The sequence below is a fragment of the Sapajus apella genome, unplaced genomic scaffold (genome assembly GCF_009761245.1).
Source record: "Sapajus apella isolate SASKATOON/1434 unplaced genomic scaffold, GSC_monkey_1.0 scaffold21, whole genome shotgun sequence".
In the NCBI taxonomy this organism is placed as follows: domain Eukaryota; kingdom Metazoa; phylum Chordata; class Mammalia; order Primates; family Cebidae; genus Sapajus; species Sapajus apella.
This window is the reverse complement of record NW_022436961.1, coordinates 2,190,819-2,207,870: the sequence shown is the minus strand read 5'-3', so window position 1 is coordinate 2,207,870 and position 17,052 is coordinate 2,190,819. Positions and strand designations below refer to the sequence as shown.

Below are 17,052 nucleotides of genomic sequence, written 5' to 3'. Positions count from 1 at the left end.
GCTTCAAAGGACACCCTCAATTTTCACATTTCCTAGGAAAAAATAAAATCTGAAGTTTCTCGTGGCTTGATGAACTTAGCTTTCGTTGTTGGAACAAAACCCGAGGAACAGCGTCTCAGCCACCTTGCCATCTTTCTGATGTTTCTCAGGGGCCACGCATCCATCACAACCTTATGAGTGGGGTCATGACCAATCTCACTTTTCAGATACAGAAACAAGCTCAGAGAAGTTAAGTGCTGCTTGCTCAAGGCCACAGCAGGGAGTGGAGCTGAATTCGTTCCCAGGCAACTGACCCCAGCATCCAGTCGTCACTGCGTTGCCTTCTCCTATCCCTCTCAGCCTATCAGACCCTGCCTGCATTTACAGCTCCCCAGATGCGGTCAATAGTCTTCCAAAATTGAGACGCTTTTTGTGTTTCACCATTGGAAGGGCACTAGGGGACCTCGCTGTTTCAGACTGCCGTCCCTAACTGCCTTTTAAAAAGAAATCTGACTTGGCAAGGTCTTTAGTTTTCATAAGTGAGGTCTCCTCTCTTTGCCTAGATATTCCCCTGATAACATCAATGAAAGTACCTAGCACGTTTTGCCCAGCACAGAGCAAGTACTAAATAACGATTTGGTTAGTCTAATGTTGAGCCCAAAGTAACCCAACTAGAAACACTCACTCAGCTACTCCAGCATCTGCGTGAGGGGCACTGCAGTTCTCTGGGTACGGTTCAGCTAGGAGAAACCAATAGATGCCCCCACCCCAGGCTCCTAGACCCATCTCCAGGACCAAATAGCCAACCTCTTCTTTTCTTCAAAATACACACATTTCTAGAAATTCTCTACATAGGCTACCAGATAAGCACGCATTCCCCTCTGGGGTCATTTGTTCCCGAATGAGGCTTATTAAAATAGGAAACTATTTTTAAGCTAAATCATCAATCAAAATTATTCTTCATTCTGGTATATGGCTGCTTTCCACAGATAATAAAATCCCATCAACTTGCTCCAAAGAAAAAGTGACCTACATAACAAAGACAGCATGAATAACAATTAATCCTCCATTGAAATGTTCAAAAGCTGGAATTGTGGTAAAGCCAAGATTCCCAGGGAGTGTTAGGGACCGCTCGTTTGATTCTAAGCTTGAAGCACAGAAAGAAAAGGTTGTCTGGGACTAGGGCTTTCGGGGATAGGCCCCAAATCCCAAGGCGAAGGGAGTCAGAATCGAATAAGAAAAGCAAACAGCTCCTACCTACCCAGTGCCAAAGAAGGGCAGACACCAATTCCGCGTCGGTTCTGCTTGAAAAGATCTCAGAAGAATAATTTGGTAGACAGCTCCATCAACCAAACGCCCAGCATGAGGGCTGTGTGTATAATATTGTCATAACCTTTGAAGACAGATTCTGTTCATCAACACGGCTGTTTACATAGTCACTTGGTCACTTCACCAAATGGATTAATCTTTTTGGTCACATTCCTTATCAGTGCATGGAGAAGCTCGTTGGTGGTGGCCCAATGTGTCCCACAAGCAGATCCCATGAGAATAAGGTTGCAGCAACAGACAATGATGAAGGGAACTGAGGGATACAGACGAAAGCACCGCGGCCTGGGAGACAGGCGACAAAGCTCCACCTGGACCCTGACGATGGCCTTCCTTAAAACTCTGGGCTCTTCCTCTGACCTCTCGAGGCCTCCGTTTCCCCATCTGTAAAACTGAAAGCCCCTCAGCCATCTGGGGCTACCGTTTGAAAAGTGTGGGCAGCTGTGGGTGCTTATAGCTCGAGCGCCACGAGTTTCTTCTTCTAACGGTAACGTACTTTGCATGTGACCCGGCAATCTCAATCCCGGGTGTTTACCCGATAAATGAAAACCTGTGTGGGCTGGGCACGGTGGCTCACACCTGTAAGCCCAGCATTCTGGGAGCGCAAGGCCGGCAGATCACTTGAGGTCAAAAGTTCGAGACCAGCCTGGACAATATGGTGAAACCCCATCTCTACTAAAAATATAAAAATTAGTGGGGCATGGTGGCACATGCTGTAGTCCCAGCTACTCAGGGGGCTGAGGCAGGAGAATTGCTTGAACCCAGGAGGTGGAGGTTGCAGTGAGCTGAGATTGTGCCATTACACTCCTGGCTGGGGGATAGAGCAAGGCTCCATCGTAAGGAAGGAAAGAAGGGAAGGAGGGAGGGAGGGAGGAAACCGTTAGGAAGGTTAGTACAAAAACCTGTAGCCTAATGTGTAGAACAGCTTTATTTTATGTATCACCGCCCCAGACTGGAGTCAACCCACACATCCTCAGTGCGTGAATGAATAAACTAACCACAGCACATCCGTACAATGGGGTGTGTACAATGGAGCACAGCAACACCGGCTCATCCCAAAGGCATGCTGCTACGCGCATGCAAGGCCTTCACACTATATGATCCCATTTAGGAGACAGTCAGGAAAAGGAAAAATCCAGGGTGAAGAGCAGATGTATGGTGGCAGGGGTGGGAAAAGGGGGAGGACCTGCCCACTGAAGGGCAGCACAAGAGAATTTTTCGGGGCGATGGATATGTCCATATCTTGACCTTAGTGATGGTACACGATTGTGCATTTGTCAGAACTCACAGGACTGAATGAAAAGAGAAGTTAATTTTACTGCATGTGAATTTTTAAAATAAACACTAGAAAGTATTTTAAAAATCAAGCCCAGATCCTGCAAGACATGATGGCTCCCCACCAGAAGGGGAGAGACAGGGAAAGAGAAGTGTCCCCAAAGTTAACCCACGTTCCCTGGGACCCACCTCCCTCCCCACTGCCACTTCCCACCAGCCTCAGGCACCATCTAAGCCCTTCCCTTCGCGGCTCACAGCCCAGCAGATGTTAGGTCAGAATGCATCCCCTCACTTGACTAGAGGTTTAGAGCCAGCAAGGTGGAAACAAACCAGACACTGACACCCCCCTCTTCCATGCTCAGCCCACCTCCTAGCCAGTGCCCGTGAAGCAGAGGCCACTCTCCCAGCCCCAGGCTGGCCCAAAGCCTTGAAGACCCAAGAAAGCAGAGCCAAGAGGAGTGACCCTGATACCAGGGCCAGCGGCCAGTCCCCTGTAGCTGGGGAGGAGCCCGCTCTTCTTGCGACACAGACACCGGGAGTGCCCCCTCCCTGCAAGGGAGATTTCTCCTCTGCCAGAGTTCCCAGAGAAAATACAGGACACTTGATACATTTGAATTTCAGATAAACAATAAAAAGTGTTCTGGTACAAGCCTGTCCTATGAAGTATTTGCATGTGTTTTTATTTGCTAGATCTGGCAACTCTGTCCCCACCCACAGGGGCGTGGCTGCAGTCACCACACCAGAAGGTAATCCGTTATTACACCTCAGTAACTCTAGAGACATACACCCACGTAATTTGCTTCTTGGCTCATCTCCTAGGAATTAGAAAACTAGATCTGTTAGGCAAACTCTCAAGACACTTGGCCCCAAAACAACCTGGGGTCCCGAGGGGCAGAAAAGGCGAATAGCATGCCCTCTCCAACTCCCTCCCCTACCAGAAGCTGGGTCCCAAGGCCAGATGTGCGTGGCGTGGGAGGGAAAGGCACGCAGCCTAAACACCTCTTCCTGAGCAGACTGGGGGAGGGAAGCCCCAGGTCCATCCCAGGCCTCCCTCCAGCACCCATCGGACCCTCTCAAAGGACACAGGGATCACCCCTGAGACCCCCAGATAGACTCTGCAACCAGCCCAGCCTCCCAGGTCTCCCCCAGTCACCCCAGGTAGCCCACAAGGCTTTCTATACCTTCCAAGTGCCCCGTGGTGATAGCAGGTGTATGGGGGTGGTGAGACTCACAGGTCCCTGCAATGTAGGGAAGGGGGTGGTGCTTCTTTTCTGGGGCTTTTTATTTTGCCATTAGCAAAGGAAAAATCTGTCCAGAATTTATATTAAAAAGCTCTGGCAGATGCTAAGCAGCTGGCCTCCATCTGCAAGGTTGATGGAACAAGGATAAAGGGAAGCGCGGGGATTTGGGTTAGCTTAGACATGGGAAAGGGGGTGGTGAAGAGAAAGACAGCTGAAGATGGGAATGGTCACTGCACAAGACTGGGATGTCTCCTGTCCCTGGGTGTCCCAAAGGTGGGTAGAGTTTGCCTGAGGAAGGGCGCTATCCGTTCATCAGTGAACAGACAGTTTTTAGGCACCACTGTGCTCTGGGCTCTGTGCTGGTGCTGTGGCTGCTAAGGTGTGTACAAAGCAATCCTGGCACTCAAGGAGGTCGCGTTCTAGGGGACAGCCACCACCACAATGGGCAAACATACGGCAGAGTCCAGGAATCCTGCAGTGCTGAGGAGCTGCAGGATTGGACTGAGTGCTTCCAGGCCATGCCTGACCCTGGTATGAAGGGAAAAGCAGAAGTCAGCCAGGAAGAGGCTGTGGAGGGACGGGGCTCCAGGCAGAGGGCCCTGCGCGGATACAGACATGGAGGTGAGAAATGGCTGGAGTGTGTGGCAAACATGGTGTGGCTTGGGCGTGACATCAGAGGGGGAGAGGGCATGAGAAGGGGGCCTGGCATGATCATCGGAGGGTTTCCCGCTGTCCCAAGCAGCCGGAGGACTCCCAGCAGGTCAGAGCCACAGGGTTCTCCATGCATTCGGAAAGGTCACTCTGGCAGGAGGAGGGTGTCTGGTTAGGAGGCTGTCCAGGCTCGGGCTGCCGCGGCCTCTACCAGGCCATGGCCACGGGGCAGACAGCAGGGGTAGGATCGAGGAAACCTGGAGGCAATGCCAGCAGACTCAGGAGAATAACGGATGAGGTGGAAGGTGAGGAAGAGGCAGGAGAAGGTGAGCTTCAGGTTCCCAGCACCAGCCAGCCAGGAGCAGACAAATGACTCAGCACCCACGTCGGGGGAAGCTTTTGTATTGCAAAGCCCTGGCTCATACCCAAGACCTGCCCCGGCCAGTCAAACCCATCCCCAAAGCCAGGACACAAGTCACCACAGATGCTGCCCTGTGGTCTCAGCCTGGCCCGGCCTCTCCGCAGCATTTCAGCCACAGTTGCACAGGTGTGGCTGGACCTGGACCTGCCGAGGGAGGTTCTCAGGGTCCGGAGGTGGCCTTAGGTGGTCACCGTGGTGAGATCCTGAAGGTATCTAAGAGGCCACAGGAAATACAGGAATACAGCCCGGTCTTAGCGGAGGCCAGGCAGTAGATGGGGCTCTGGGAGGGATTCCGGAGCAACTGCTCCCACGCTGGGGCTCAGGATCGCTGTCTGTCCAGGGATGAGCATGCAAAGGCCACATCCTACTGGGTCCAAGCTCTGGATCCCCTTGAGAATAGAACTCAGCAAATATGGCTCAGTGCTTCCCCCTACTGCTTACCTCTTGCCATTACACACTTAGTATGGAGATCATCCCCTCTGCCTGGGAGGAGCTGGATGGGCAGGGTCCTGACCCAGGATGGCAGCTAAAGAGCCTCACAAGGCTTCCCTGCAACATACTGTTTAATTTGAAGGCAGGGAGATGGCGCTTAGGAATTAGGTCAGAGCAGCTACAAGGAGAGCAGGGCTAGAAGCAAGCAGGTGTTCTGGTTATTGGAGGGCGGGGGGTAACTTTGCAGAAGTTAGCAGGTGTAAGCAGGGCATGGTGGCTCCCTCCTGTAATCCCAACACTTTGGGAGGCCAAGGCAGGTGGATCACCTGAGGTTAGGAGTTCGAGACCAGCCTGGCCAATATAGTGAAACCCCATTTCTACCGAAAATACAAAAATTAGCCAGGCATGATGGCGCATGCCTGAAATCCCAGCTATTCCGGAGGCTGAGGCTGGAGAATCACTTGAACCCTGGAGGCGGATGAGCCAAGTTGCAGTGAGCCAAGTTGGCCCCATTGCACACCAGCCTGGGCAACAAAGCAAGACTGCGTCTCAAAAATAAAAATTAAAAATTAAATTAAATTTAAAAAAAGAAGTTAGTGGGCATATATTCTGTGAAGACCTTTGGGCCGACGCTGCGCAGTCGCCTTGTTACAGGGGATTCCGCAGAAAAGATCCAGGTTCTGAGGGGCAGGGGCGGAGCAGGGAGCAGGGGACGCTGCAGCTAGCAGAGGCAACATTGGCTGCAGGGCAGCTCTGTGTAGCCTGCACCAAGAATGGTTTTTACATTTTTAAACAGTTGGAAAAAAATTCAAAGACGGAAGAACAGATGTGACCTAGAACATGTGGTCCTCAGAGTCTAAAATATTTACTATCTGGTCCTTGGTGGAAGCATGCTGCCTCCTGGCCTACACGAGGGCCCAGGCCTCTGTCACCTGAGATGGTTGTACAGAGTCAGGCACACTGTCACGGAGAAGCCTGCAGTGTTCCCCCACCCCAGGGGACCCTCATGCCCAGCACAAGCTCCCCAAATCCCCCATAGGCTCCGCCAGGGAGGGGAGAGGGCAGGGGGATAGGAAGAGGAGCGGAAGGATCACGGCTCAGGTCTGATCTGCTGGTCTGCAAGCCTCTCTCTGGGCCGTGCCCAGCATGGATGTTCAGGTCAGGGTGGCGATGCTTCCTCTGGAACTCTCAGGGGCGACAGACACAGCTGTCAGAGGACCCAGCAAGATGCTTCAGCCACTCTGGGAGGCTCCGACTGGGCCGGAAGTCCCCCAGAACCCACAGCATCTCCGGGGACCAGCAGAGTGGCCTCCTTCTTGCTGCAGATGCCGTCACAACAAAATGCTGCTGACAGCTCAGTATTCTCATTCACAGCCCAGAGAAGACACCCTCCATTCTTGCTGTTTCTGAGGGGAAAGGAAGTCATTCGTCTCATGCATTCAGGGAGCGAGATTTCTATCCTCCCGTGATTTCTCAGGAACTCATCATGAGGTAGGCACCCTGCTGGCAGCACAGCCGCGCTGGGTCCTTCCCTGGCACCACCCCGCAATGATGTCAGGTCCGCCTCCTCTGTGTGGTGGTGGGCTCCCAGACCAAGTTCCATTCTTCAGTGTCCTGGCTTCCAACCAGCAAAAACGCAGCCCAGGCTAAGAGCTGCGAGGGCAGGGACCTCTCAAAAGGAGGGTAAGAGGTGGATGCAGTGGCTCGTACCTGTAATCCAGCACTTTAGGAGGCTTTGGTTGAGGCCAGGAGTTCAACACCAGCCTGGGCAACATAGTGAGACTCCTGTCTTTACAAAAAAAAAAAATTGTTTTAATTACCCAGGCACAGTGGCATACACCTGTAATTCCAGCCACTCGGGAGCTGAGGCAGGAAGATCACTGGAGCCCAGGAATGGGAGGCTGCAGTGAGCTATGATCGCACCACTGCACTCCAGCCTGGGCAACAGAGTGAGAAGCTGCCTCTGAAAAGAAAAGTGAGGATAAGAGGTTTCCAAGGCAGTGGGCAGAGCATGGGCCTGGGGTCTGGATCCAGAGGTCTTGGTCCTAGCCTGTGGTCAGCAGTTGTGTGACGTCCACCCAAGGGAAGTGTGCACTGGTTAAAGGAGATAAAACTGGCAAGACGTCCATTGAGAGAAGACCCTCCATCAATGTGTCTTTCCCGTACATTTCCTTGACTGGTAAAATGGAGATAATAGCATCAACCCCTTTCTCACAAAGTAATGTTAAGGCTCAGGTGAGACAAAGGATACTGGAGAGCTTTGTGGGGCGTAGCTATAGTTACGCCTCCATCCAGCACTTCCTAGATACCACTCGCAGACTCAGTTTCAGGACAAAAGTGAACAAGACAGAAACAGTCCCTGCCCTGGTGTAGATTTCAGTCTAGTCTTCATCATGAAAGGTGGGATGTTTGCTACCACTCAAGCCCGTGGTCCTTCTGCTCAGGAGCTGGGGGTGGAAATGCACTGATAGATGGGCTTTCTAGTCCAACGTTAGTGGCCTCCTGATCTGAGGATGGTTATTTGAACCTTCATCTCTCCACCTGTCAAATGGGATCGTGTTTGTGAAAATTAAATAAAATAATATGTATGAATGCATTTAGCCAATCCATGCACACAGCAGAGCTTAAAAACTGTTAATTTAGACCGGGCACAATAGCTCACACCTGTAATCCCAACACTTTGGGAGGCTGAGGTGGGAGGATCACTTGAGGTCAGGAGTTGAAGACCAGCCTGGCCAACATGGTGAAACCCCATCTCTACTGAAAATACAAAAATCAGCAGGGCGTGGTGGTGCTTGCCTGTAATTCCAGCTACTCAGGAGGCTGAGGCAGGAGAATCACTTGAACCCAGGAAGTAGAGGTTGCAGCGAGCTGAGACAAGTTCGCACCATTGCACTCCAGCCTGGGTAACAGAACAAGACTCTCCTCAAAAAAAAAAAAAAGGTTAAATTAATGGTTTGACACCTGGTGAACACCATGAGGCGTAAGTGCATTCACCTGAATGACCAAGACTGCAGGGCAGGCTCCGGCCACCCTGAGTTCTCAGGGAGGGGAAACTGGACCTCAAACATCATCTCCTCCACACATCCAACTTCTCCTGCCATTTGTGGTACCTCCCTGGCCCCCTACCAGCGCCTACAAAGACAGTGCTCACAGACGTGTTAATAACATAAATTGGCACTGTTTACTGAGCACTTTACATACTGCATGCACCCATCCCCTCCCTTTATCCTCACACTGAGGATACTGGAGGTACTATTGGGTTTTTTTTGAGACAGAGTCTCGCTCTGTTGCTAGGTGCCAGGCTGGAGTGCAAGAGCGCGATCACGGCTCACTGCAACCTCTGCCTCCCGGGTTCAAGCAGTTCTCCTGCCTCAGCCTCCCGAGTAGCTGGGACTATAGGCGCCCAGCTAATTTTTGTATTTTTTAGTAGAGATGAGGTTTCACCACGTTGGCCAGGATGGTCTTGATCTCTTGACTTCATGATCTGCCCGCCTCGGCCCTCCAAAGTGCTGGGATTACAGGCGTGAGCCACCATGCCCAGCCAGTACTATTGTTACTCCCTTTTGCAGATGGGAAAGGAGGGCACAGAAGGGTTTCGTGAATTGCCCAAGATCACACAGCTGGTGTGAGTGCAGCCAGGATTTGAAGGCTAGCCCATGCAAGTGCATCTGAGGTTAACGGTTTCCAGGCTGTAGTACCTGAATAACCTGGATGGCCAGGAGTCCAGGATATTTGTAAAACATGCTCTACTGGCAAAGTTAACATTTATTACTAGTAATCACTTATGGTGTGCCCCAGACTCCTGTACTATGTCTTAAAGTGATTGTTAAATATGCAACAATGGGCTGGGCGTGGTGGCTCATGCCTGTAATCCCAGCACTTTGGGAGGCTTGGGCAGTGAGTGGGGGGCGTGAATCACCTGAGGTCAGGAGTTCAAGACCAGCCTGGCCAACATGGTGAAACCCGTCTCTACTAAGAATACAAAAATTAGCTGGGCATGGTAGTGCATGCCTATAATCCCAGCTACTCAGGAGGCTGAGGCAGGAGAATCACTTGAACACAGGAGGTGGAGGTTGCAGTGAGCAGAGATCACACCATCGCGCTCCAGCCTGGGCAACAAAGCAAGACTCTGTTTCAAAAAAAAAAAACATGCAACGATGACCATACCACCTGCACCAGTTAGCAGTCGTGCTGCAGAAAGATAAATTCACCTGTCTCCTCCATGTGTCAGTAACTTCCACGGTTAGACGTGGTGCTTTTATATAATAATGATGGGAGTCAGGTAGACAGGGCTGACCCTGTGCCAGGCATGCTCTGAGCCCTCTGTACACATTAACTAAGATGGGCCCAACTGTTATCTTCACTGTTATCCTTCCTCTTAGATGAGGAAACCCGTTCACTTGGCCAGGTTCCACGGCTGTCAGTGGCAGAGTTCAGATATAAACCCACTCTCTGCCCACTCGTTACACCTGCCTGAGCTGCAGCGGGGCTCGGGGGCCATTGTAAAGCAGACACAGCAGACCCCTTTGTCCCCAGACACCTGTGAAACAAACAGTGTTTAGCAGAGGACAGCGTGGCCTCCCCTGGGCCCTAGAGATGATTTTCATATCTCTGGAAGGCACGGATGGGTGGGATAAAAATTCCTTTGCCAGAAACATTGCCCAGGAAAGTATATTCAGCCCCAAATCCCAGTCCCATGGTGGGACTTCATCCCCTTCACCAATGACTTATGACAACCACCTCAGCCAAAATGCCATTCCAGAAAACCAGGGGGCATCTGTCAAGGTGGCCATCACAGCCAAAAGGAGCCTAAAGAGACACGACGTCTAAACTTCATGTGGCCTCTGGATGGGATCCTAGGACAGCAAAAGGACATGAGGAAACATATAAGGAAATCTGAGGAAGTATGGACGTCTGGTTAATAAAACTGTTAGCAATAGTGGTTCATTCATTATAACAAATGAAGCAAACTCATGGAAGATGCTGCCAATAGAGAAACTGAGTGTGGGGCTTATGGGAGCTCTCTGTACTAGTTTTGCAATTTTTCTCTAGATTTAAATTGGTTTTTAACTTTTAAAATTATTTGTATTTTTTAAGGAGATGGGGTCTCACTGTGTTGCCCCAGCTACAGCGCAGTGGCTGTTCACAAGCACCATCCCACTACTGATCAGCAGGGGAGTTTCGACCTGCTCCATTGCCAGCCTTGGCTGGTTCACCCCTCCTTAGGCAACCTGCTGGTCCCCTGCTCCCGGGATGTCACCATATTGATGCTGAACTTCGTGTGGGCACCTGATTGGCACAGCACACCACAGCCCAGATCTCCTGCACTCAAGCGATCCTCCAGCCTCAGCCTCCAGAGTACCTGGGATGAAAGGCACACTTTTTAAAAATAAACCATTATAAAAATGACATACTCATTGATGATACTACTTCATTTTATAGCTACCTCTTATTTTTCACATTTCAATTTGTCTTAGCTCTGAGTGCTATAACAGAATGCCATAGATCTGATGGCTTATACAGCAGACCTTTATTCCTCACAGTGCTGGAGGCTGGGTGTCAGAGGCCCGGGTGCCAGCAGATTTGGTTCTGGGTGAGGGCTCTTGCCCTGGCTTGCTGGCAGTGGGTGTCTCTCTGTGCCCTCACATGGCTGAGAGGGGAAGCTCTGGTGACCCTTCAACTTCTAACGAGTCCCATCATGGGAGCTCTACCTTAATAGCCCAATTACCTCCCAAAGGTGGGGTCTCCAAAGACCGCCACACTGGAAGCTAGAGCTTCAACGTATGGATTGGGAGCCGGGACCTGAACATGCAACCCATAATACAATGGAATTCCATAAGAGCATATCAATGCCAAAAAGAGTGGTGTGCTTGAAACGGCAGTAATCCTTCCTTTCACCTCACACCTGTTCGGATGGCCACATGGAAACAAACAAGGAGTGCTGGGTGGGTCATAGAGACACCGGAGGACTGCCCCATCGCTGGGGAACGGAAAATGGTGCCGCTGCTATGGAGAACATGTGGAGTGTCTTTCCGCAACTACAGTGAATCTACCGTGTACCATTAGCAGTCCCACTTCAAAGAATTCATCAAAAGAACGAAAATCAGAATTTCCAGGAGATACCTGCAGCCCCACGTTCACTGCGGCAATATTCACAGCAGCCAAGATGTCCCCCATATCCAATGTCAAATGAATGGATAGAGAAAATGTGGTCTATCCACACTGCAGAATATTATTCAGCCTTGAAAATGAGGGAAATCCTACTGGGAACTTGGAGGATGTTACACCTAGTGAAATAAGCCAGGCCTACAGGGACAAACGCTGCACGATTCCACTTCAATGAGGGACTAAAATAGTCAACCCCACAGAGGCAGAGACTGGAATGGTGGTTGCTAGGGGGAGGGCGAGCTGGGGATTTGCTGCTCAGTGGACATAAGTTTCCATTACGCAAGATGAATGAGTTCTAGCTATCCACTGGCCAACATGGTACCTACAGTAAGCAACAGCGCACCATGCACTGAAGCATGTGTTAGAAGGATGACCCCCGGCTAAGTGTTCTTACCACAAAAGTAGACAAATAAACAGAAAACAATGGCATACGAGGACACTTTTAGGAGTAATGTGTGTAGCTATGACCATGATGATAGGCATGGTTTCACAGGTGTGTGCAGATGTCCAAACTCATCAAATGTATACATCAAATGTATACATCAAATACACACGGTTTTCTAAATATATCAATTACATGTCAATAAAACTGAAAAAGAAAAAGGATAAAAATGACCCTTCCTGCCACACGTCAAGACCCCTGCCCCTCTCTCTGTTTCCTCCCCAAAGGGTAAACCGGAGATGTGGTCCTAACCAGAAACCCCCTGTGGCCAGGACTCTGAGGCACCTCCTGGGGCAGAGGAGCAGCTCACGTCACCTGCCGTGGGGACTCTCCCAGCCAGTGCAGCTCTATCCTGCTATCGCTCCTGTTGCTGGAGTCACAGTGGCATCGTGTGTTCAAATCCACACACTTGACAAGGATGAGATAAGCTAGGACAGCCTCCATGGCAGGAACAGCTGTAGAGACACCTTGGTTGGAAGTGAGAAGGCGCTGCTCTGACTTTGACCCAGGCCACTCTGAAGGAGGCAGCAGCCCAGGAGGCACCCGGGTGGACAGGGCAGGAAGTAAGGCGTTGCTCCCTACCCACCGATGTGGCTTTCAAGTAAAGATCTGGAATGAGGCTGGGTGCAGTGGCTAGCACCTGTAATCCCAGCACTATAGGATGCCAATGTGGGTGGATCACCTAAGGTCAGGAGTTCGAGACCAGCCTGGCCAACATAATAAAACCCCATCTCTACTAAAAATACAAAAAATTAGCCAGGCATGGTTGTGGGCACCTGTAATCCCAGCTACTCAAGAGACTAAGGCAGGAGAATTGTTTGAACCCAGGAGGTGGAGGTTGCAGTGAGCTGAGATCTCGCCATTGCACTCCAGCCTGGGCAAAAGTGCAAGACCTGGTCTCAAAAAAGAAAAAAAAGATCTGGAATGAAGCCCCGGCTCTGCCTGTTCCCAGCACAAGCAGCCCTGAGCAAACCACATATCCCTGTGAGCCTCAGTTTCTTCATCTGTGAGCCAGAGACTCTAGGAACGCCCGCCTCACGTGATTGCAGTGGAGGTTACAGGAGAGCGGATATTAACACAGATGTGGAGGGGCCTCTTGGGGAACTAGGCACAGAAACAGTTAAGGGGGCTTTGTCTGGGGCTGGGGCCAGGCTTTGGAAGGTGTGGGGTGGGGGAATGCTACTTCCACTGAACCGTGTGAATCTATATTCAGATTATTTGGATAAAATAACTGTACACATTTTTTTTGTGTTTTTTTTTTTGTTTTGTTTTGTTTTTATTTTGTTTTGTTTTGTTTTTGAGACAGAGTCTCCCTCGGTTGCCCAGGCTGGAGTGCAGAGGCGTGATCTCAGCTCACTACAACCTCTACCTCCCCAGTTTAAGCGATTCTCCTGCCTCAGCCTCCTGAGTAGCTGGGATTACAGGTGCACGCCACCACACCCGGCTAATTTTTGTATTTTTAGTAGAGGGGGTTTCACCACGTTGGCCAGGTTGATCTCGAACTCTTGACCTCAGGTGATCTGCCCACCTCGGCCTCCCAAAGTGCTGGGATTATAGAGCCGATATATATTTTTTAAATGAAGTATGCTTACACTGCCTTAAATTTTTAATTTGTGCAAATTCATGGAGTACATGAGATTTTGTTACACATATAACGTGTAGTGATCAAGTCAGGTATTCCGGTGTCCCTCACCCAAGCATAATACCTGGTACAGTCACCCTGCTCTGTGATCACACATTGACTCTGCTCCATCTTACTTGCATTTGTGCCCTTTCACCTACTTCTCTTCATTCTCCCCGCCCGCCCCACACCGCTCGCAGTGTTATCTCTTTCTGGATACGTGTTTAAAGGTGACCCCCACCCTGGTCCAGCACACAGAGCAGACGGGGCAGCTAGGGGTGATCAGAAGATTCATTCCGCTGCTGGAGGCCTTGCCTGGGTCTTCCTGGAAAGAGCAAAGGGAGAGTGCTGATAGGAATCTAGAAAAGTCTCATGAGAGGGACTGGCAGACACTAACTCATTCACCAAACCCCACAATGCCAGAGAGCAGCTCTCCTTCAAGGCAATTGTAGGACAGATCTGCAGCAGCTTATACATGTACGGATCCTGTTAACCCAAGACACGTACGGTGCAGGCAGGAATCATAGAGAGATAGGTCAGGACGGGTCTCCATAAATCTTCTGCCATGAAATCACACGTGTGTCTCTGAGGGAAGCCACGGAGGTCTTGTTCTGGCCCCCAGGCTAAAGTGCAGTGGTACGATCATGGCTCACTGCAGTCCCCAACTCCTGGGCTCAAGTGATCCTCCTGCCTCAGCCTCCCTAGCAGCTGGGACTACAGGCATGTATCACCACACCCAGGTACTTTTGTATTTTTTGTAGAGATGGGGTCTTACTATGTTGCCCAGGCTGGTCTCAAACTCCTGGCCTCAAGCAATCCTTCCACCTCAGCTTCCCAAAGAGTTGGGATTATAAGTGTGAGCCAGTTCACCTGGCCTGTCCCTGCCTTTTGAGGGGAGGGCATCTGTGCCCTGCCCTCATCCAACCCCTCACTCTGGCAGACCTTGGTATCCCCTCAGGAAAGTCTATAGGTGAATCATGGGTGTGATCTTGTCCAATAAGGACTGTCAGAGAGAGCCACATTGGAGGTGTAGCCAATGGGTAGATCCAGAAAAGTGGGTAGATGGGAACAGAGACCCATTGCACCTCTCGGCCCATGACAAACAAGTACAGAGGTCACCCTTCCCCACCTCCATTGCCCATGCCCCAGCCTCCCTACCAGCCATACACAACAGGCACACACCCCCTACAGACACACCCACCACATACCCCACACACATGCAGTGCCACGGTGGGGGTGGGGGCAGCACAGGAGCCGGAGTCGCAGGCTCGGGGCCCCAGCGTCGCCCACCACCCATCTCTAACAAGATCTCGGGTGCCCCGGAATCTCCCTGAGCCTCGGCTTCCACAGCTCTGAGTACAGATCTGCCTCCAAAGAGACATGGTAACCAACAAATAGAAATAAAATGTCTCTAAAGAGCTTTCTAAACTGCGAGTCAGCTTATCAAGTAAGCTGGTTTTTTTCTTAATGAAATGGTCCCTTCTTCGTTGGACCCCAGAAGACGTGATGTCTTAGTCCAAGGAAGTTAGAAGAGGGTGAGTGAGGGAGAGCCAGGGAGGAAGAAGAGCCAGGAGAGGAGGACAGACGAGCAGGAGCCGTCCCCGCCCCCACAACACGACCCCGGTGCACACCCACTGGCCAGAGATGGAAACTGCACCAGCCGCAGGGTTGCAAGGAGCGAAAGAGCTGAGTCTACTCAGCAGATAGACCAAGTTCCTGTTTATTTTGAAAGAGACACTCTATCCCTCAAAGCAACTGGCAGCCAGTCATGTCACACAAAGATGTGAATTCCAGGCCGGGTGCGGTGGCTCATGCCTGTCATCCCAGTATTTTGGAAGGCTGAAGCAAGTGGATTGCCTGAGCTCAGGAGTTGAGACCAACCTGGGCAACATGGTGAAACCCTGTCTCTACTAAAATACAAAAAATTAGCCGGGCGTGGTGACATGCACCTGCAGTCCCAGCTACTCAGGAGGTTGAGGCAAGAGAATTGCTTGAACCCACCTGGGAGGTGGAGGTTGCAGTGAGCCTGAGATCGCACCACTGCACTCCTGCCTGCGCTACAGAGCAAGATTCCATCTAAAAAAAAAAAAAAAGATGTGAATTCATGAACCAATTGGCTGGCAATTTCTGCATGTGTTCTCTTCTCATTTCTCCTGCTTGCAGTGGCCTCACTGGGCACAGCCAGGTTTCCCATTCTCGAGGCGCGGTGGTGGTACGTGCCTTTGGGGAGAAGGGGCTGGGGCTGGGGGGCGTCTGGATCATGAAACAGTGACTCACTCCCTTCCTGCTGCAGTTGCACACACTCTTAGTGAAGAAGGGAGAAATGATTAACTCTAGGAAACTGGCTCATTTGCATAGACGTGCATAAATTATGCCTCCTCACAGAATGATCTGAGCATGAGTAAAAGCAAATGGGCATGTGTTCTTCTGTTCCCCTTCTCCATCTGTTTTTCTCCTTCCCCTCCTGCCACTTCTGTAAACATACCAAAACCGTTTTCAGCTTCTCATGCAGAAAGTACACGTTGGTGCATGTATTACACAGAGATTTGCAGAATGTTGATATCTCAGGGTCACCAGAAGTCCTGCTTTCTTCCATCTTTCTCTCCCTACCTTCTCTCCAAATTCATTTCTACCATTTTCTCTGCAAAACAGAATGCTTCAGATTTCAGCATTCAGCACGCATGGAAGCTGAGAATTCTTGAGCCAACAGGGCAATGATGGACCAGCATGGAGCTCCATAAACTCAGGGATGCTGGCCGCACTGCGCTGTGCCTCCAGGGTCTATGATTGGACAAACAAGACGCCTTTGGCCATTTTATGAGGGACAAAGCAGGCCTGGAGCATGGCTGTGGTGTGACTGGATTTACAAAGCTTATTACAGACCAAGACAAAGTGCTGAGCAGAGTCCAGGGATCCACACTGCCCGGTTATGCTGGCACTGGCCGAATGGGCAGACTCACCTCTGTGCCCTTAAAGGCCGTTTCCAGCCATCTTCATCCACAGAACAGAGCAGCAGATGAGCCGGGCCTGGAGCAACAAAGGCAGAGCACTGCCAAGGCCTGCGTGGGCTGCAGCTCATGCAGACGTGTGTCACCTGCCCCATCTGAGCTGACTCCTGAGGCAGGCAGCTCTGAAGGCTCTCAGGGACTGGCATTCGTCCCAGGAACAGGGGCCAAGGGCAAATCGCTTCTTAATTACTGCTTACAATGCAAGTTTTTGCTTTGGCCTGGGCAATAGCCAATCCCCCAAAACATAGTGAGTCTCTTATCAGCCTGCAGTTAACTGATCCTGGGAATTGATCCTTGCCTTATCCACGGATTCTACTGTAACTAAAGAAGCTGCAGCCACCACCCCTGGCCACAGGCTGTTCTCACAGCTTGAGGATACCTGATGGCTCTCATCTGGGCCCCTTTCTCCCCATACCCACCCACCCTGCTCTGAAGATGGTCTGCAGCAAGGCCCTCCTCATTAGGAGCCTCAAACATACAGCCCA

General features: G+C 50.9%; 1 protein-coding gene and 1 long non-coding RNA gene across 8 annotated transcripts in view; one reads left to right on the top strand and one right to left on the bottom strand.

The window, feature by feature from the left end:
- The window catches only part of ANK1 (ankyrin 1), a 243,700-nt gene that overhangs the window by 177,058 nt on the left and 49,590 nt on the right, over positions 1 to 17,052 (bottom strand). The gene's annotated exons all lie outside the window — the stretch shown is intronic.
- LOC116558276 lies at positions 9,471 to 14,284 on the top strand. The gene is made up of 3 exons (XR_004271930.1): positions 9,471 to 10,686; positions 14,091 to 14,094; positions 14,268 to 14,284. It is a non-coding gene; the product is annotated as an uncharacterized LOC116558276 (long non-coding RNA).